The sequence below is a fragment of the Chinchilla lanigera genome, unplaced genomic scaffold (genome assembly GCF_000276665.1).
Source record: "Chinchilla lanigera isolate Chin_1 unplaced genomic scaffold, ChiLan1.0 scaffold00061, whole genome shotgun sequence".
In the NCBI taxonomy this organism is placed as follows: domain Eukaryota; kingdom Metazoa; phylum Chordata; class Mammalia; order Rodentia; family Chinchillidae; genus Chinchilla; species Chinchilla lanigera.
The window spans coordinates 7,612,610-7,634,138 of NW_004955462.1; positions in this window are offsets into that span (position 1 = coordinate 7,612,610).

Genomic DNA, 21,529 nt, shown 5'->3' on the forward strand with positions numbered 1-21,529 from the left:
CCCAGGTTAGGGTCTTAGGGCCTGGGGTCCATCTGTGACAGGCCAGAGAGCCAATCAGGTTGTGACAAGTTCCAGGTATCAACCTAACGGGGGAAGAGTTCCCCAAGACATAATAAAAGGAAGCTGAGGACAAAGGCCCATGAGTATTTGCCTTTCTGATGCCCCCTGCTCTGGTACAGGACAGCTTTCTATCTTCTACTTTTCTCTCTTTTCAAATAAAGTGTCTTCCTTCCTAAACCTGGTTCCTTTAATTCATTACCGGTGCTGAGTTTACAATATCTACTGCTCAGACAGTGGAGCAATGGTATGGTGCACACCTCTGACACAACAAAGGAGCACAGAGTTATCCATTCCTCTGGAAAAGTTCACCATAGGTCAATTTGACTGGGGTACACTATGGTTGTTTCCTGCAGAAATATTTCCCTACATTAAAATCTAATCGTATTGCTTCAACTCCGACATGAAAAATCTGCTACCCAATTGCCACATACTTCCTGTATAACCATTAGCTTCCCTGATACTTGGCTCTATTTTTCAACAGGCCTAAAGCAGACCCAGATCTATAATGACCTAGGGAGAAACAGGTGGGGTAAGAAAGAGGCTTCATAGCTAATCATCCTGTGAAAAATTAACAAAATTATTCTATAGATCGCTGATTCTTCCCCCAGCTTTCCTGTTCTCTGCAAGCTGAACTGTCTCTTCACTTCCCCTTTTCTCCAAAGTTCTAAATTTTTTTCTTGACTTGGCAACTTCGTTCTTCCTTCCGTTTTAATGTCCCCCTGAAGAGACAGGGTGAAAATCTATCCTCACCAAACAACCTACAATCCATGAGATGGGACAGGGAAACTATTCAAAAAAGGAATGAGTCCTTTACTTACCCTTTGACTGAGTGGTTCTGTGTGAACTAGTGAGCTCTCAAAATTTTCTGAGATGCCTGTAGACTTCTCTATGTCACTCTGAAAGGCTGGAATTGAGTTTTACTCTGCAACTTGTTATAAAACTTGGTCCACATAACAGATCTGGCAGCAGTACATCCAGTACTAAGTTTTAACAGTAGTAGAAGCTATGATAATGAAAATAGTGGGGTAATTTTCTAAAACAGAATGTTACCTTGAACTTACCTTAGTTGGCATCCAAATCACTCTTGGGGATAAAACCGCCTTTTCCTGCTAAGCCTCAGGATAGAAGGTAAGACCCTACAGCTAGTCGAGACTCAAGCAGCCATGAAATGTAATTAAGGTGTTGTGTGTAAGAAAGTGTGGTGATGTTAAACTGCTTCTGTGAGGGCATGAGGAGAAGCAAGAGAAGTAATAGGAGCAGAGGGGCTTGTAGTGAGTAACTACTTTAAATAATAATTCATAATGTAATAACTTGTTATCCGATTATTTGGTTATGAAAATTTATTTTATTTTTTCATAAAATAAAAAAAATTAAAAAGAAGTAGAGAGAGGAGAACTATATGTGAGAAGCTGAAGAATGTGGTGGAGGCAAGACGTGAAAGGCTAACGTGGATATTGGTAATGTGACTCCTGGGCATTGCCTGAGCCTTCTGAAAACGTCTACACATGCACAGGCCAGCACTCAGGGGCTTTGGAGGACAAGGGGTTGTTACCTTATATTGGAAAAATAGTTGTGAAGACATAGCCAAGTTTTGTCCCATAGGCAAGTTGAGACAAAATATTTTGGCAGAAAAATTATTTAGAAGAAAAGCAGTACAAGGCAAACACAAAAATTAAGCTTTCTGGGAATTTTGAGAACTCTCAGGGCTTCTGCAATTATCAGTATTTTTATCCATTTTATCTCAATTTTAAGGGTTTGGGTTAGGTCTGTGTTGCATTTCTCACAGCATTTAAATCTTGGGTGATATTAAATTCCTATTTAAAATTTTAGGAACCTGAGATTCTAAGATACTAAATAATTGCTCTAAGTTCATATAGCCAGACAGTATCTGTACCATGAGTGAGTTGTGCAAGACGAGTGACATAGGTGGTAAAAAGAATTTACTAATAGACAAAGAATGTAGAAAGACAAGAGTTTCTTTAGATCAGGGTATACCGTCAAGAGGGACAGTGGGTGAATTTCCAAGACAAAAATCACACAATCAGGATGACAAACTGCGATTTCTATAAGGATTTGAAGGTACAGAAAAAGGATCTGGACAGCATGTGTGATTATCTAAAGAATGTCTTTTTCTGGATCTTTTACCATCTTGTAGATAGATCTTTTTATATTGTGTTTAAAATTATGTTTATAGTTACCGTTTTGACAAGACATTTCACCCTGGCTTAGAGAAAGCCTTTAGCTTTATTTTTTTATTTTATTTATTTTATTTTATTTTTTTAATTTTTATTTTGTTTTATTTTGTTTATTTTTATTTATTTATTTATTTATTTGTTTATTTATTTATTTATTTATTTATTGTCTTTTTGAGACAGGATCTCGCTATGCAATTCAGACTGGCCTTGAGCTCACTTTGTAGCCCAGGGTTTTTTTGAACTCGAACTCACCACAGTCCTCCTGTCTCAGCTTCCTGAGTGTTGGGATTATAGGCATGCACCACCACACCAGCCTTGAGGCCTTTAGCTTTAGATAAGAAGGTGATAAGAAAATCTATACATATGTTTTAGAGAAGATGGGTTGGGACTCACTGGGAGGTATACATAGTATGAGAGCTATGAGCAGGAGGTCTTCACCTTTAGTTCTTTTGTAGCTGTAACCTTTGGTTCCCAATGGGCAACCCCTACAGTGTTTAATAGGTAGGGGGAATGTGACGGTTAATCTTGGTTGTCAATTTGATTGGCTTGAGAGATGCCAAGCAGATTAGTAAAGCACACTGGGTGTTTCTGAGTGGGTCACTGGTGTGACCCAGTGGATTATATCTGGCTCCTGGCCTTCTCCTCCTCTCTTGATCTTCCTCTGCCCTTTGTTTTCTGGCTACCACAAGGTGAGAAGCTTTCTTCCGCCATACTGCTCTACTGTGATGTTTCTGCTTTGGAACCAGCTGACTATGCATGGACTGAACCCTCTGAAACTGTGGATCCAAATAAACTTCTCCTTTAAGTTGCAACAATAAGGCATCTTGCCCAGCAATAGAAACCTGACCAATTCAGGGGTGAAGTATAAAAACAGCTGTGTCTAATGGTAAAGAGAAAAGGAAATGAAGATTGACTCAGATTAGATTTGACTTCAAGCATTCTTGCCAAAGTGGACAGTAAAAAGTATGTCACCATTTCTGCTCACAATAACATCACCTTTGAAAGAAGGTTCTGCTCACCTCCATCACCCTGGAGAGAACAGGCATGGCTCTTGATCTCAGCATCGCCAGAACTGGCCCCTTAATCAGGAGGAAAACAGGTTATTAAAACAGTAGTTAAAAAATAAATGACATAAACACATTTGTGTGTGTATGTGTGTGTGTGTGTGTTTGTTTATTTAGAAGAGAGGCAAAAGGCATGGCATAGTGGCCTTCAACTAACCAATTAAAGATTCACTAAAAATTTACAATCTCAAGAAGTGTTATTAGAACTGTGGACATGCAAGGGTACAGTTGTTACCCTAAGAAGAAAGCAAATATCTGCACGTCCAAGCCAAGGTAGTGTGCACTATCGCCATGACTACTCATCAAAGGATAGTGGAATTCAGAGACAAAATTAGATCCTAGATTAGGTTTAAGTTAAAACCCTGGGGAAAGTCAACTATCTGTGATAAAGTCTTTGAAGTCAGAAATACCAGACAGATTACACTGGTTTAGTAGAGAACCAAGAAGGAAAATGACAAAACAGCTTTAAACTCCAGACTACAGCTTGTAAACTTTATGCTATAGTTTCTGGGAATACTTAAGTAAGACAGGGACAGAATCACAGGAGAATTCTGGGAAGCTTAACATGGCTGAGGGCTTAGGAATGGAGAGAAATGGAAACAGGAGAAACTAGATAATAAATGTCATCATTCAGGCATGACAATGAGCCTGGGCCAGGAAGGTTCCACTGTGGACACTGTGCAACCTTTGTTTTCTGACTAGTTGGGGCTGGGGTAAGGGAACAAGAGGGTGTGTAACAAAGCATTTGGAAAGGAAAAACATAAAACAAAGCTTCTGGTTATATATGGTTTATGCAAATGTTCCTTTTTCAAAGATCTTGTAGGAAAGTCCCTCCTTTGTTATTTTTCCTCTGCATGAACTTATCTCATTTATTCTTAATATAGAATCAAATCAAGGATATGGTCAAATGAACTATAAATCCACAGAGACAAGAAAGGAGACCAGGAATGGGAAAAGGGCCCAGATCTAAAATGCTGATAAAAATGTGGTTTCCTTCAAGGAAAGCAATCTGAGTTAGCCTCATAAATGCAGTTCTGATGGAGACCTTGCTGCAGTCTGGCCAGCCCTGTATCAGTGCCTCTGAGATACCTGTCCTCAGGCTCACCTCTGACCATATGGTTCACTTCATGTGGAGTAAACAGGCAGAATGCAGGTTTGATGAGGGATTTGATTTGCAAAGTATGCTGATTCCTTCTGGGGCATTCATGAAGGTTCAAGAGAGATTAGTATCTCCTTATAAAGTGCATACCAACTGCAATGGTTTCCAAATTTTTGTACTATGAGGAACATTCATTAAAGTTTTAAAAATTGCAGGACAGTGGCTGTATTTTACTATGCAATAATTGAGAAAATACAGGAACTAGGCAAGTTCAAGCCAGGTTTTATGACTTCCAAGTTTTTTCTTCTTCTTCTTGCATAACAGGTCTCATGGTAGGTGGTGTATGTAAAAGTGACAACTCAGCAGTAGATAAGAACAAACTTCAAATTATGTTTAAAAAAATAGGTTCTTTGTCCTGAAATAACTTAAGGTCCAGCAATTACAAACCACTACTAGCTCCTACATTTTGCAATACTTTTAAGAGCTCAACTTTATAGATATCAGCCTTTTTATCCTCAACAGATTGTATATTTGCCTGAGATTCACATACAAAAGTACTGGTGAGCAATTTGAGGCCTCTATCTCTTGTGCTTTAATGGGAAGGTGAGAGCTAAATTATATGTGAGATTCTTTCTAGCTCTAATTCTTAACAATGCTGTGACTGTAAGTGTCCTCATCACTTTGAACTTTAAGAGTGAATTGAGCAACACTGTGGCTTCATTAGGCTATGTAGCTTGGATAGTTCACTGAAGTGCTTTATGACAGTTTCCTCATCTCTAAAATAGTGGCAATGATTGAATATCCTCATGAGGTAGTTGTGTGGATTAAATGGGCTAATTATATAAGGAATTTAGAACAGTAACTGGAAAATGGTACACATCTAAGAGGTGATACTGGTATAAGAAAATATGTTGGGACCTTGGGTCCTCGCATGTGGACATGATACCTAAACTGTCTCTAGCTTCCTTCCACAGCTTGCAGGGCCTCTGCTCCAGGGCTTCCTGAGGATGGGCCATGCCATATGTGCCTCCCTGGCCTAGGTGTCCCATTTGAGAGTCTGATTACAGCTTGGACTTTTACACAGGGTTGTTTACACACGTATATGAAAGGCCCTTTGGGGAAAAGAAGGTGATAGAGCACAGGCTGTGTGAGTGGTTTATCTACTCTGAAGAATCTGAGTTGTGATGGTTAACCTTGGCAACTTGATCGACTCAGGAATGGACTAGGGATTAGTAAAATACACTTCTGGGTATTATGGGAGGGTCATGAAGGTGTTACCTTGTGGTCTTGTCTGGCCCCTAGCCCCTTTCTGGCACTCTTCCACTGTACTCTGAACTAAGTCTCCTTGTACCCCCAAGCCACTCCACTATGATGTGCCTGCCTTGGAGCCAGATGACCACAGACTGAACCCTCTGAAACCATGAGCCCAATAAACTTCTCCTGTAAGTTACAGGTGTCTTGTATTCCATCCCAGCATCAGGAAGGTCCTGATTCAGCCTTCACATTTCACTGTGGGGCTCTGAGCATGGAGATTTCTATATTTAAACCTGGTAGTCCAGGTCATGAGGAAGGTACCTCTGTCAATGTGGAAGATGGGATATGTTACATTTAACACTTTTAATATTTGAGTTAAAATGTTTAAATGCTTAGGTACAGAATATGTGGGGCTTTGTAATTTTGCTTCACTTTTTGCAAATAAGAGAGCCAGGCTTATTTTAAACTCTCAGATTTCTCATCTGTAAAATGGGATTAATCACAGGTACCTCAAACAACCCTGGTGAAAACTAAGCATAATAACATATATACCAGTATCTAGGACAATATACTTAATAAATTTCTGTCCTTTTCTTTGGATTAGACTTGCTTTTATAGACATCCATAGACTATTTCACTTAACTATCAGCCAATAACACTACACATGGAACATGAACTAACATAGGTTATATAATGCACTATAAAGCAAATGTCAGTAAACTTTAAAAAACCCCAAATTGTACAGACCAAAGCCATTTCTAAGTTGAGAATAACAAAATAAATATTTAAAATCCCAGAATGATTAGTAATTTTTTTTTGAAACAGGGTCTCACTATGTAGTTCAGACTGGCTTGAACTCACTATGTAGCCCAGGTTGGCCTCAAGCTCGTGGTGATCCTCCTGCTTCAGCCTCCCAAGTGCTGGAATTATAGGTGTGTACCACCATACCTGGCATTAGTAATTTTAAAAGATTTAAATAACTCACACATTAAAGAATCACAAATATGGGGTCAGGGATATAGCTCAGAGGCACAAGTACCTGCCTGGCAAACACAAGGTCCTGAGTTTGATTCCTGGTACTCAAAAAAAAAAAAAAAGAATCACAAGGATCTCAGCACTAAAATGGTAAGTATATAAAGTAATATATATATTTGCTCAGTTTAGCCATTTTACAATGTGTACCATATTTCAAAACAATACGTTGTATGTGAGAAATATATATAATTTTTAATAGTTTAAACATTCATTATTTTAAAATCACAAAGAAAATTTTAAATTACTATATTTGAGTGATAATAAAAATACTAGATATCCAAAATTTGGAGTGCAGCAGGGAAATTTACACTTTTAATGTTTATATTAGAAAAGGAAAAAAAGGCCAAATATTAAAAATTCAACTTAAAAAGCTAGAGAAAGCAAAAGAATAAACTATAAAAGAGTAAAAAAAAAAAAGGTAAATTTAAGAAGTTAAATAGAGGTAAAGGCTGCTGTTGGGTGGGCTGGAGGGTTCTTAAAGTAGAGCTAGGTGGTCCATATTGTCAGGCTGTATGACTCTGATTTCATGACTTGGTGGGCTTGTACGCCATAAATCATAGCAAAGCACATTACTTCAGTGCATTTCAGAGGCATACTCTTTTTCCTCATTTTATAGATGACCCCCACCTTCCAAGCCAGAGATTATTCGCCCAGAGTCCTTGGACACAGACCTTGCTTCAGACTCTAATACTGTACCCTACCTATCTTTGGGCCCTTAGGTCACAGTTGAGCTGAACCCTGCTGTTAACCCACATTACTCTACAGCACTATTTTTCCAAAGCAAGGAAATGTAGCTTTTTTTCCAATTATTTTATTCAGTCCTCACCTGCAACCACCTGCTGCACCTGAAGCGTTTTAAAACAGTTTTGGTGAGAAAGGTTGGAGGGTTTGATTGCTGATGCTATGCTTCCATCGTTAGACCACCTCCTCGATAACAATAAATGTAAACATTAATAAGCAATCTGCCTAAAAACTCCATGCCACCACCAAAAGTTGAAAAACAAAACAAAACAAAACAAAACTTCAGTCATATCAAAGGAACTTTAAGTTTCTGAGGATTTGGAGTTTTGTTAAGCAAAAAGACCAAAGGGACAAAAAGACCAAAGGGATTAAAAGAGTGGGGAGCAGATCATGGATGGGGAAATGAGTAACAAGCTCGGAAGTGAAAGGATTTTAAAACCCAGGGATTTTCAGACCCTAGTTCTAGGCACTTCCGAAAGGTCTTCCTTTCTGTATTTCAACCCCTCTTCCCACTATAAAGAGACTAAAATGGTCATGTCATTGGATATAGTAATCATCTAAGAGGGAGATTATCTTTGAAGTTTCAGAATTTATCTAAAAAATTCCAGGCTGAACCTGTTGAACCTTGGCAGCACAAACAGATTCCAGATTTATGGTCCACATTATGTCTGGAGCTACCTGTAAGCTCGCTCTTTTCTTCTTCGGCTGTTATTCGCTCGCCCTGGGAGTCTGCGCCCAGGGGCACCGCGCAGCTGACCCTCACAAAGCTATTAGGTGGCTACTGTGTATGAGCACGCGGCAGTTTTGAGTCCGAACCCTCTTGTTCTCACCAGCCACAAGCAGGCCTTGGAACTAATGAACCGGAACCTGGACATCTACGAACAGCAAGTGATGGCTGCGGCCTAGAAGCCTGACATCTGGCTTCTTGAACACCCTGAGTGGTCCAGAACTCACTGTTTCATAGGTCCACTCGTCCAGCAGTGGGAACTTCTGGAAAAGCGTTCTTTTCGATGAGCAGCAGTTAGTCTCCCTGTAACTGCCACCCATAGCTCTATCCTTGAGCTAAAGAGAACATGGCCCCGCCTGATCCTGCAACCCGGCATCCCATCCTCCATACACTTGAGGGTGCTGCACGGCCCCGCAGCATCTCTCCCAGGCAGTCACGCCCTCCCTTCGCAGCTCTGTAGGAGATGCAGTTTTCAGCCCTTCTGCCCAGACTTCCAAGGCTCTCTGTGTGCAGCTCTCCCAGTACCGTCTGACGAAGGCAGACTGCGGGAGACTCCCTCTCCTATCTAGAGCTTGTCTCCCAGAAACTGCAACAGTGACATCTCACTGTGGATTCACCATGCACTTGCTGTCACCTAAAACTCCTGTACCCTTTTCACACAGACACACTCACTGCCATTGCACTCCTGTACTTAAGAGGCGACTGATTTAACCTGAGAGCGAAACTGCACATTTATGCTCTTAAATGTCATCATTCCAGCCCATTGGGCTATTTAGGAGATCTTTACTGACATCCCGCATATCAGTTACATTTACATCATTCACACATTTGATAAACACCTCATTTAAGCCTCTGCTGAAGTCAGTGTTAAAAAAATCTCATCTGTGCCCCTCACGCTCCTGCTGACACTGATCCTATCAAGGGCAGGTATTCCTGGGACGGAGGTGATGGCTGGCCTGGTGCTGAATCCAGCACCTGCAGTTTCACGGACTTCGCACTTCTCCATCCTGTCACAAAACCATCCTGAGACATTCAGCAAACACCACGCTGAAACATAGAGACTGTGAACACTGAATTCCCATTCTAAAGTTTTAATGACCTGCCCCTAATGGAAATATAAAGCACGCTTTTGTGGGGCCCATGCCAGCCACGAGGCACGCTTCCTTCTCTATTAGTGGCTCAGGAGCAGGGATGCAGTGGTTTGCTGATAAGACAGTTTATAGCACCCTCATATCTCAGCTGCCCTGTATAGGTATATGTGTCAAAGCAAGTTCTAAGATGAGTTTATAGCAAATATTTGTCAAATTGTGTATCAGACTTGCTGTAAACACAGAGGTTCTTGAACAAATCAATTTAAATATTTCTTTTGGTAGGGACATTCAGAGGGAGGGGGAAAGGGACCCAGTTTCAGGATGATTTGGCTTGTCATTTACTTAGGTTGGTGACCTTCATTCCTCAGAAGGAGTTCTTGATCTCATTATAAAGTGCATCAGAAAACTGCTGAAGTTATTAGGAGTGCTAATTGCTTATCACGTCAGACCCACAGTTCTGCCCTGACTCACATTTGGTTCCTGGCCTTATACCTGGCTGATGTGTGCTCAGGGAATGCAACTTAATGTTCATGTTAACCTAACATGTACACATAATTTAAGTGGTGTTCTCTGTGAAAAACTATTCAGTACTCTCACATGTTGTTTTTAATAAAGGAAAATATCACAGTGTAATTTACAAAAAAAAGAAGTTAAATAGAAACAAGGAAAATGAGATCAATGAGTAGAAGATGTAGAAAAACCTCTTAAAACTATATGAGAAACGAATAATAAATGGTATAAATATACAAAATTTATAATACAAAGAATATATCTAAAGATATAGCAAAAAATTTTCAAATTAAGGAAAGATTAATAATTTAAAAACATATTTGATAATTCTTAAAGTAAACACATTTGCCAAAACAATTTTACTTAAAAATATTACTAAAGTTCTCCTACAATCATTAAGAATTAGAAACCAGGCATGGTGGCACATTCTTGTAATTCCAGCGCTTGGGAGGCTGAGGCAGGAAGACTGCCATGAGTTTGAGGACAGCCTGAGCTATACAGAGAATTCAAGGTCTTCCTAAATACCCTGTCTCAAAAAAAAAAAAAAAAAAAAATGTGAGCAATGCATTGTGACACATGCCTATAATCCCAGAACTCTGGGAAGCTAAGGTAGGAGGATTGCAAATTCAAACTCAACTTGTGCAACTTAGCAAATTAGCAAGACCCTGTCTCTGAATGAATGAATGAATGAATGAATGAGTAGGCTGGAGATGTAGGTCAATGGGATGGATATAGGTTCAACTGTCAGTACCACATACAGAAAGAAAGAAAGAAAGAAAAAGATTTTGAACCTGAAGTTTCAGCTCTTCCTACAAAGAAAACATCAGGCTCAAGTAATTTTACAGATGAATTCTACCAATATTCAAAACCAAAACATATTCTTCCAAATATATTTAACTTTTCCAGAGAGAAAATGAAAGAATATTCTCTAAATATTCTGAGTCTAGAATATCCTTGATTCAAAAACCAGATAAATACTTGACAACAAATTCTGTATCATTTTAAATGTTTTTTTAATTTTTCTTTTCTTTAAAATAAAAAAGATAAAGCAAAAAATTATAGTCCAATCTCAGTTATGACTACCTGTGAAAATCTTAAACATATTAGAAAGCCAAATACAGCAGTTAATTCAAAAAAATGCATTCTGAAGCTCAGTTTAAATTTATTTCTGGGATATGTGAGTGGCATTTACATTGGAGAATTTCTAATCACAAATAACCATCTTAATAGATGAGAGGAAGAAAACCATTTAATCTCAACACTGCAAAGAAAAAGAACTCATGATTTTTAAAAGGGAGAGAAAAGAAAATCTTTCAGCAAGCCAGAAGAGGGAGTGTCTTTCAGGAAAAGGAGTATCTACCAAACACTGCAAGGAACGGCATCTGCAGTGGGAAGCTGATAGACGATGCTCCTATACAATCCAGAGTAACTCAATGGTTGACAATGAGGATCTGGGCAGACCAGGGAGCTGACTGCCTCAACAGCTCCAGTTGCTGCTCCTCCTGGTCTACCACCAGGGTCATTCTGAGGCTGAAGCTCACTGCAGGCAGCTCCTCAGCATAGATGGGGCACAGCTGTGACACTAGACCAGGTCTTTCTTATGGATGCGGAACTCCTCCAATAAACAACTTCAAGGATTCCAAGGATTCCCCAGCTGCTTCGCTAAAACTGTCCAGGACACTGCAAGAGCCTCAAATGCTTCCTACCCATATGTCCTTCCTTCCCCTGCTCCTTTGACAGGTGTTCTGCTTCCATCCCATTCTGAAGTTGCTCCTGTTGTTTATCCTGTTTATCCTTCCAGGCATTTCTCTCAACACATCTCTTGATGTCTGCCCATCTTAGTTACTTCTTGGAAAAACTGAACGAACACATGAACTGTCACTGCTTCCATTCAACACTGCATTAAGCGGTAGAGTCCTGGTCAGTCCGTTACCCAGCAGTCTCTGGCCCCTGATCCTTCACCCTAGACATACCACCGTCGTTGCCTTTGCTTTCATTTTTCTGTTCTGTGTACCTTTCTGTTTCTAAATCTATATTTGATCTGTTGTTGCCCTGCCATCCCCAGGCTGTATGTCTTTAAGTTTAGCCCATCCTACAACACCCAGTTTAAGATTCTTTTTCCTCACAAAATTCTCCTAAATCTTCAAATTGGGTTAATCTATCTGCCTACTTAAAATCCTATAGCTTTTGGTGGGATTATAGTACTGATCACACTTTGTCACATAGAGTTTACTTATGTGTATGATTCTCCAGATTCTAATTCTAGGAAAATTGATGTTCAGATAATTGACTCCTGAAAACTGTTTACAGGTTGTGTTTAGAAAATGTTGGAATTAGATCAAGATCAAAATCAAATTCACGTATATATGCCTTGTGAATAAGAATAAAAACATACTAACAAAACATTTTCATATATTTCACTATCCTTCATTAGAGAAATAATTGAATGAATACAGTATTACTGTGGTCCCAAAACCAACAGACTGCACGATCATTTTAGTTTTCTACTTTCTTCAGGAAGGACTCCATACAATTCTTTCTTGAAACAATGCTTTCAACATGTAATCATTCTGGTATGGAAGTTCTTGTATGTCTAGCTTCAAGCCCTTTTGCAGCAACATCAGGGTGTTTTCTTTTTCTTGGGGGAACTGGCACCAATGGGTGTGACTGGCTGACTCTTTGATAAACGCAAAGCCAGTTTATCAGTAACTGTCAACCCCAGATCATTTATTCCTGCCAATAAATACTTGAGTGCTTTAAAATTTTTAACAGAAGCTGATGTTAGTGTTGAAATTGCTCCTGGACAAGGACTAAAAGCTTTTGCAGGTATGGTTTGTGCTTCTTCCTTGTGTGGTGCTGTTCTAGGTTGTGTACTTCCTCAGAGGAAGAGAGAGAAGTGGACCATTTGGCAAAACTCCCTGAGGTTATAGGCCACCACTTCCCCTTCCTGCCCTGTTGAAATGCGTTGCTCAGGCTGTGTGTGCTTCCCCGGCCAACACCTAGAGATTCCCCAGATTGACTCTTGTGTACTAAATCAATTTACCATTGTTCACCAAGCACTTCAGGATGTTGCCAGTAAGAAAGTCTCTGGGAAACTCTCAGGGCAATAATAGCAGATGCAAATAGAAAAGATGTTTAGCAGCAGGGAGGGCCTCTCCCATGTAAGAGTGACCTTAGCTTTTATCTTTGTAATGCTGATAATGAACTTGCCAAGAAACTCACTTTTCCTTAGCAGCAATGAGCAGCAACTAATGCCAAATATCCTGCTCATCTGATTAGACATTGATTCATCTATTGTTTGTCAAATAGAAGAGGCTCGACTTGTTTTCCATAATTCCATCCTGAATGTGGAGACCACTGCTCAGAAAGTAGCAGCGGACTGAATCGATCTTTGGAGGTAGCAGTGATATGAAGCACAAGATAAAGTCCACTGTTCCTTAGCTTTGAGCACCAGGTAGATGTGGAATGAACGGTAAATAAACACATCACACAAACTTGACAGTAAAAACTTATTTACATAGGAGTTTGATCTTCTTTCTCTATTTCTTACTGTATTTATTGGGTTTTGGAGAATAATGAACTTGGAGTTTAAAGGGCTTGAGCCTAAACTCAGGTCCTGAATTTATAGTAATGTCTTATTTTCTATTTAAAAGGAGAATAATGGTAACATCAGCAAGAGAGCTAATTTCCCCTACAACATGGTCTTTGACAAAGAATAAATACCAATATTTCAACAGGAGGGAATGCAGAGGTGCGATAGATAGTAGCAGAAAGTAGTGAGATCCAGGCAGAGCTCAAATACTCAAGAGAGTGCCAGGGTCAGGAGGGAGGCACCTCGCCTCTGATGAGAGGCACCTTGCCTATCTCCAAACAGGTCAGTTCAGAGTCCACTTCTCCTTGTGGGGTAATGTAAGCTGGAAACTCCCAGTGGTCCCCATTGCCGTGGCCGTTAACTGTACAGGAGACTGCCACAGCTCTCCGCGTCCCCCAAAGTAGGGGAAGCAGAGTTCACATGACTATACTGCCCCACAGTAAGAACCCAAGTAGGTCACCCCACACTTGTGACCTGAGAAGGTAAGTCTAGCATCATCTTTTTAAAAAATAAATTCACTTAAATTTATGAGGGATTTAGAATAGACTCAGGGTTCTCACCTTCAAAGAGCTCAAAGTTGAAGAGGAAAGTGAGGGGCACAAATGAAGCACTGACCTGGTATACATCAGATGGACAGAGAATGTCCTGGGGGCAAGGGAGATGAAGAGGGAACAGCCCACGGAGCTGCTTTGCAGGTGGGAAGGAGTACGAGAGACAGAAGATGTCCTGTAGGAGTTCACATCTGAGCTGAGTTCCAAGAATGAAGCAGGAGTGTGGCAGTGCAGGCCACAAAGCAGCCCACGTCACTGAGCCTTGGAAGAGGCATCCCTTGTGCCAGGAAGACCAGCGTGGAATGCTGAATGCTGATAGCTGCACAAGTCTGCAAAGATGCTAAACTCCACTGGATTGGACTGTTCAAAGGAGTGAGGTTAATGATAAGTGAATTACATCTCCATGAAGCTATTATTTTTTTTAAGAAAATAAGAAAAGAAGAAGAAAAGGTAACCAAGACAGAAGGCTATTCCAGCAGAGGACAGCATAGATCCAAAATAGGACACATACATCTGGGGAACTATGAGCAAGTTCAGGCAACTGCAGTTGACAGTGTGTCACATGGTCTAGGTGTAGGTTAGTGAAAGTGGTCACAGCAGTGTCATCTTCCTCTTCACTCTTGGTTGTAGCTATCTGACTTGTGTTCACAATCAGAGTTCCTCCTGCACTGAAATAAATCAATGCAGCACAGATGACTCATCCCTGGTCTACAAGCCCGGGCTTGATTGGAGCACTGTCTCAGAAGTGTCTGAGAAGTAGACTCACTGCTACAGTGCATCTCACCCTGGGGCTAGCTGTTTTTCCATCCTGAGGCCAGGCTGCCATTTCACTATGCTCACGCAAGTGGCTTCAGCAGCCTGACCTCAGCTGCTTAGAGCACGGGCCTTGCAGAAAGGCCCAGATCCAACTCCTGAACTTACAAAGTGCCCCATTCCCCAACAAACAGGTGGACTTGACCTGACAGAAGCTGATGTGGAGCCAGTGGCTCATGTGGACTTGTACCCAGCTAAACAGCCAATTGGATAACAGCTCTGCTCCCTGCTCAGAGCTCTGCACACCCAAGCAGCCTGTACAACACTGTGCTCCTGCCACTACCCAACAGCCATCCAAGTGTCACCCCCTGGCTCCTGCTGAAAGTCAGTCAATAACTCCTGTGTATCCAAAGCCCACCTGATAGCCATCCAGGTGGCAGCCTGTCGTTGCTGAGACAAAATACACAATGCCCAAGATTAAGGAAAGAAAGGTTTATTTAGCTTACAGTTTGTGGAGGTTTCAGTCCATACTTGGCTGGCTCCCAGGCAGAAGATAGCAAAGCAATGAGAGCAAAGGGGGGAATGGCAGCTGAACAGCAAAGCAGCCAAAGCAAATGGGAGGAATGGCTCCAAGCAGCTTTTTTCCCTGCTTACGTTGTAAACAGGCTACCCCCACCTAAGGGGCATGTAGCTCTCACATAATTTCCATGCCCTCTTCCACAAGCTCAGGATGTATACAAAGTAAGCACCCTGGCTTCCTGCTGAATCACTTAGCCAAACCTCCAGACTCCCCAGTTGACACAATATATCAACTATAACACTCCACCCCTTGTTAACTTGGCAACCAGATACATTTCTTTAAACCAGTTTCCAGGTACAAAGACATTATATTCCATTAGAACCATAACATAAAGACTCATGCACATCCCCTTATTCAAAAGGCATTTAGTCCATCTGCTAGAGTTGCCAAAGTCCTAACAGTTGCAGCATTGCTGAAGAGTCCAAATCTCAAGTCTCCTCTGAGATGTAAGGCAAACTCTTAGCTGTGACCCACTGTACAAATGCAAAGTTAAACACTTCCAACATTCAATGGCACAAAATAAGCAGTACCATTCCAAAAGGTACAAACAGGGGGACACAGAACATCGGGACCAAAGCAAGTCCAAAATCCAGCAGGGCTAACATTATGTCCTGTAATTGTACATGCAGCATCTGGAGCAACTTCTGGCACATTGTGAGATCCAAGGGGCTTGCATGAGTCCACCCCTATGGCACTTCCAGTGGTTACAGCTTCCATGGCTTCTCTCTTAGGCCTGTTTTGCTCCCTCCTTGCAGCTTTCCTCAGATGATCCACAGTCCTGGCTTTTCTAAACTTCTGAGGTCTCCAGGTCACCTTTTGCTTCACACTCACAGCTTCACACACTACTCCCTCAGGGGCACACTGCCTGGCTTCCCAGGCCTTCTGAAATCTGGGTGGAAGCCTCTTAAACCTCAGAACTCTTGCATTCTCCATGCACCTAAAGCCAGGGCCATGTGGATGATGCCAAGGTCTGCTGTCACCTGGAGCAGTAGCCAAGCTTTCCTCTCTCTTGGCAATAGGGGTTGAGTGCCTGGATCCCTGGGCAATCTGAATCCAATTTTGAGGAGCAGATTTTCTATGCTGCTGCCATTCTGGAACCTGGTGCAGCTGTTGCCAACACCGCTGCCATTCTGGAACATGGAGCTCAGCAGCTTCCTTCTCAAGGCAAGGTCTTTCACCTTTGCAGTTTTGAGGCTGCAAAGGGTGGAGACTTGCTGCTTCTTGTGATGCCCTCAGGCCATCTTTTCTATTCTCCTGTTCCTTCTCAGCAATAGAGATCTCCTCAGCCTTATCTTTGTAGTCCACAGCTTTACTGTAGCTTCCTCTCTGGCCAAAGGCACAACATTTTAAATCATCCTGCTGGGCTCTTTGTTCTTGATTCTCAATATAAATCTGGCTAAAAGCCCCGAACAATAGCCATGCCACTTCCCCAAAGTCTGACTGCCTTGAAATTTCTTTTGCCAGATTAACCAGTCCACTGCCACCCTTAATCTCAGTCTTAGGCAAAGTCTCTGGACACGAGCAAAATGCAGACAAACTTTCTGCCAAGCCATAACACGCATCGTCTGGAGTCCAACAACCAATGAAGTCCTTCTTCCCAGTAGAAACCTCCCAAACTTGGTCTTTACCTGCAGGATTTCTATCAGCCTTCTGGTCTTCGGAGCTCTGACCAGAATCTCCCAGACAGAACAGCCGAAGGTGTTATAGCACTTCTCTTTCAGGCGACATCTCTGAACCTTTCCGAACACTTCCCACAAGCCATTTCCAAAGGCTCTTGGACCACATGGTCAAGTATAGTCACAGCAACAACTCCATTCCTCTGATACCAAATTCTGTCTTGGTTACTTTTCTTTCGTTGCTGAGACAAAATACACAATGCCCAAAATTAAGGAAGGAAAGGTTTATTTAGCTTACAGTTTGTGGAGGTTTCAGTCCATACTTGGCTGGCTCCCAGGCAGAAGATAGCAAAGCAATGAGAGCAAAGGGGGGAATGGCAGCCAAACAGTAGTGCAGCCACAGCAAATGGGCAGAATGGCTCCAAGCAGCCTCTTTCCCTGCCTTACATTGTAAACAGGCTACCCCCACCTAAGGGGCATGTAGCTCTCACATAATTTCCATGCCCTCCTCTTCCACAGGCTCAGGATGTATATAAAGTAAGCACCCTGGCTTCCTGCTGAGACACTTAGCCAAACCTCTAGACTCCCCAAGTTGACACAATGTATCAACCATAGCACAGCCCTACCCCCCAGTGAGCTATCACAGAGTTGGCTGGCCCAAAATCCCATTGTGTATCTGTGATGGTCCAATACCCAACTAGGTAGTGGCTCTAATACTCTAGAGAGTCCATGATACAGCTGGCTGGCCTGCAAGGCCTACATATTTCTGAATCCAACCCATCAAAGTCAGGATGACAGCCCTCCTGCCACTCTTATGAGTACACTGTGCAATTGGATGGCCTCAGAGCCTATATAGACTGTCCCCAGCCTGACAGCCAACTGGGTAGTGGCTCTACCCACCAGAGGGCTCACCGTACATCCATGGCCCACACCACTTACTGGTGCTGGGTTCAGCCTGACAACCAGCCAGGGAGTGATCCTGCCCCCAGCAAATCCACATCATGCCACCATGTCACAGATATTCATAAACCAGGCCACTGACACACTGCAGACACTATATAGGGATTAAAACTGAAAAAAAAAAACCAAACAAACAAAAAAAAAAACTGCACAGTGACAGCAATTCTGAGTCTACCCAGAATCACAACCAACACACCATAGCCAATAAATGTCCTAAGACCCACCTATATGAAATATACTCTCCTTACAAAGAATAGCCTCCATAAAATTGGAAAAGGCAACTGTTTCATTAGATGCTCAGATGTCAATTTAGGGATACGAGCAACATGAAAAAATAAGAAAAATATGATATACCAAGGGAAACTCAATAATTCCCCAGCAACAAATCCCCCTTAAAAAAGGAAACATGAAAAGCATGAGAAAAGGGATTAAGAGTAGTGACTTTATGGAAACTCATTGAAATAATATAATAATAATAATATAACAAGATAATACAGAGAAACAACTCAATGAAATCAGGAAAATAATTCATGATCTGAATAAGAAATTCAACAAAGAGATAAATAACATAAAAAAGAACCAAACAGGGATCTTGCAGTTGAAGAAGCTGATGAATAAAATAAAAAATATATAAATGAGAGCCACAAAAAAAGACTAGATGAAACAGAAGAAAGACTTTCTGAACTTGATGACAGGTCTTTTAAATTGACACAGTCGGGGCTGGGGATTTAGCTCAGGGGCTGGGGATTTAGCTCAGCGGCAAAGTGCCTGCCTGGCAAGCGCAAGGTCGTGAGTTCGGTTCCTGGTACCGGAGAAAAAACAAAAAAACAAAAACAAAAACAAAAAAATAAATTGACACAGTCATAGTAGAGTGGGGGAGGAGTGAGAAGGAAAGGAGTGGAAAAGGCCTATGGGACTCATAAAACCCTACTAAGTGGACATCTATTTGCAATAAGAACCTTTCAGAGAGAGATGAGAAGAAGCAGGGCACAGAAAGAATATTCAGTGAAATAACAGCTGAGAGCTTTCCTTGTCTCAGAAGAAATATGGGCATCCAGATTAATGAATCTCAAAGACCCCTGCAGTTAGACTCAACCCAAAAAGGGCCTTTCCAGTGCAATTAATATAAAGCAGACAAAAGGCAAAGGCAAAAAAAAGTCTAAAAAGAGCAAGAGAAAGATGTCAAGTCACACAGAAAAGAATCTCAGACTAATAATAGCAGATTTCTGAGCAGAAAATCTGCAGCCTAGTGAGAATGTGTGGGAGCAAAGTTGTCCTTTAGAGAGAAAAGAAATAAAACCTTTCTTAAACAGGAAAAAAGTAAGAGTCTTTCAATACTAAACCAGATTCACAAGACATGCTTATGGAAGTCCTACATCTAGAAGCAAAAACATAACACCTACCATCATGAAAACATGCAAAACTACAAACTCACTGATAATGCCAATATACAAATAAGAAAAAGCAAAAAATCAAAACTTTTCACTGCAAAAAACCTCCAAACCACAATAATTAAAGACGAAAGAGGAAGAGAGGAATAAAAGGTATATAAAATAACAAGAATAATTAACAACCTGACAGGCAGATGTTTTTATCCATCAAAAATAACCTTGGGTGCAAATAGATTGAATCCTCATCTAAAAGATATACACTGACATGGGCACGGTGCCACATGCCTGTTATCCCAGCACTTGGGAGCAGGAGGACTGCCATGAGTTTGAGACCAGCCTGGGCTATATAGCGAGTTCAAGGCCAGCCTGAACCACATAGTGAAACCATGTCTCAAAAAACAAAAAAAAAATGTAAAAATAAAAATAAATACAAGATATAGATAGGTTGATTGATTTTTTAAAAAGGCCTCAACTATATGCTATCTCTAAGAAGGTCACCTGACAAGTATAAACAAATATAGACAGAAAGTGAAGGGACAGAAAAATATTGTCTACACAAAGAGACCAAAAACATGCAGGAGTGATCATACCCATATCAGATAAAATGGACTTTAAGCCAAATACTGTAAAAAGAGACCAAATCATTATATAACAATAAAATTATCAGTTTAGCAAGAGAATATAACAATCATAAATATATATGTACCCAGCACAACATGACCCAAATGTATAATTGTATGTTACTATATCTAAAGGGACAGATGCATTCTAACAAAGTAATTGGGGACTTCAACACCCATTTTTATCAATGGACAGATCATCCAAGCAGAAAATCAACAAAGAAACATTAGAATTAAACTATATTATAGATCCAATAGGTCTAATAGATATTTGCAGAACAAATCATTCAACCATTGAAGAATATACATTCTTCTAATTAGCATACAGAAAAGTCTCCAGAACAGATCATATGGTAAGCCACAAGTTTCAACAAATTAAAAAAAAAAAAAAAAAAAAAAAACATAGCATGTATCTTCTCTGACCATAATGGAATAAAAGTAGACACCAGTCACAAGAAGGGTTATAGAAAATGAAACATACATAGAAAATAAACAATATGCTCTTGAGCAACCAATACAGAAATTAAAAGAGAAATTAAACATTTTCTTGAAACAAATGAAGACACATATGACAAAATCCATGGGATATAGCAGAAGCAGTACTAGGAAAGAAGTTATAGCAATATATACCCACATCAAAAAACTAGACAGATTTAAAATAAAAAACCTAAGAATACAATTCAAATAAATAGAAAAGCCAGAATGAATAAAACAATAATTTAGTATAATAAAAGAAATAATAAATATCTGAACAGAAATGAAATTAAGGGCAAAACAAAACAAAACAGAAACAAACAGAAAAGATTAATAAAACAAAAAGATATTTCTTTGAAAGATAAACAAAATTGACAAATCTTTAGCAAGAGTAAGAAAAAAAAGAGAAGACCCAAGTAAATAAAATCAGACCTTAAAAAAGACATTAAAATTGATATTACAGAAATACCAAGAATGATTGGGGGCTGTAATGAATTAATTTCAAGTCAGCAAGCTGGAATACCTTGAAGGAGTGGATAAGTTGTGGGACATAGATATCTATCAGGATTATGCAATGAAGGATTAGAAAACATGAACAGATCAATAATAAGTAATGTAATTGAAATAAGTAATAAAAAAATCTACAAAGAAAAACTCAGGAATGAAGGGCTTAGAATTCTTCCCAAACTTAGAGAAAAAACAATGCCAAGACTTTTCAAACTATTTTTAGAAATGAAAAGGAAAGAATTCTTTGAAATTCCTTCTATAGGACCAGCATTGGCCTAATACAAATACCAAAAAAGAATATAACAAAAAATAAATAAATAAAAATATAGGTCAATATTCCTGATGAATATAGATAAAAGATTCTTCAACAAAATTCTAGCAAACCAAGCCTAAAAGCATATAAAAATGGTTACATAATATAATCAAGGGTACTTATATAGGGATGCAAAAATGGTTCAAAATATACACATCAACAAATATGACATCATATTCATAAAAGACAAAAATATGAATATCTCAATAGATACACAAAGACCACTCCATAAAATTCAACATCCCCTCATGGGAAAAATTTGCATAATTTTCTCAAATCCATGTGTTGCACAAATAAATAATTATCTGTATTTTATAGATGAGAAACTAGAGACTTATAAATGTTGAGTAAGTTGCTCCTCCCAACCCACCACCCAAAGATATCAAAAAGTGAGAA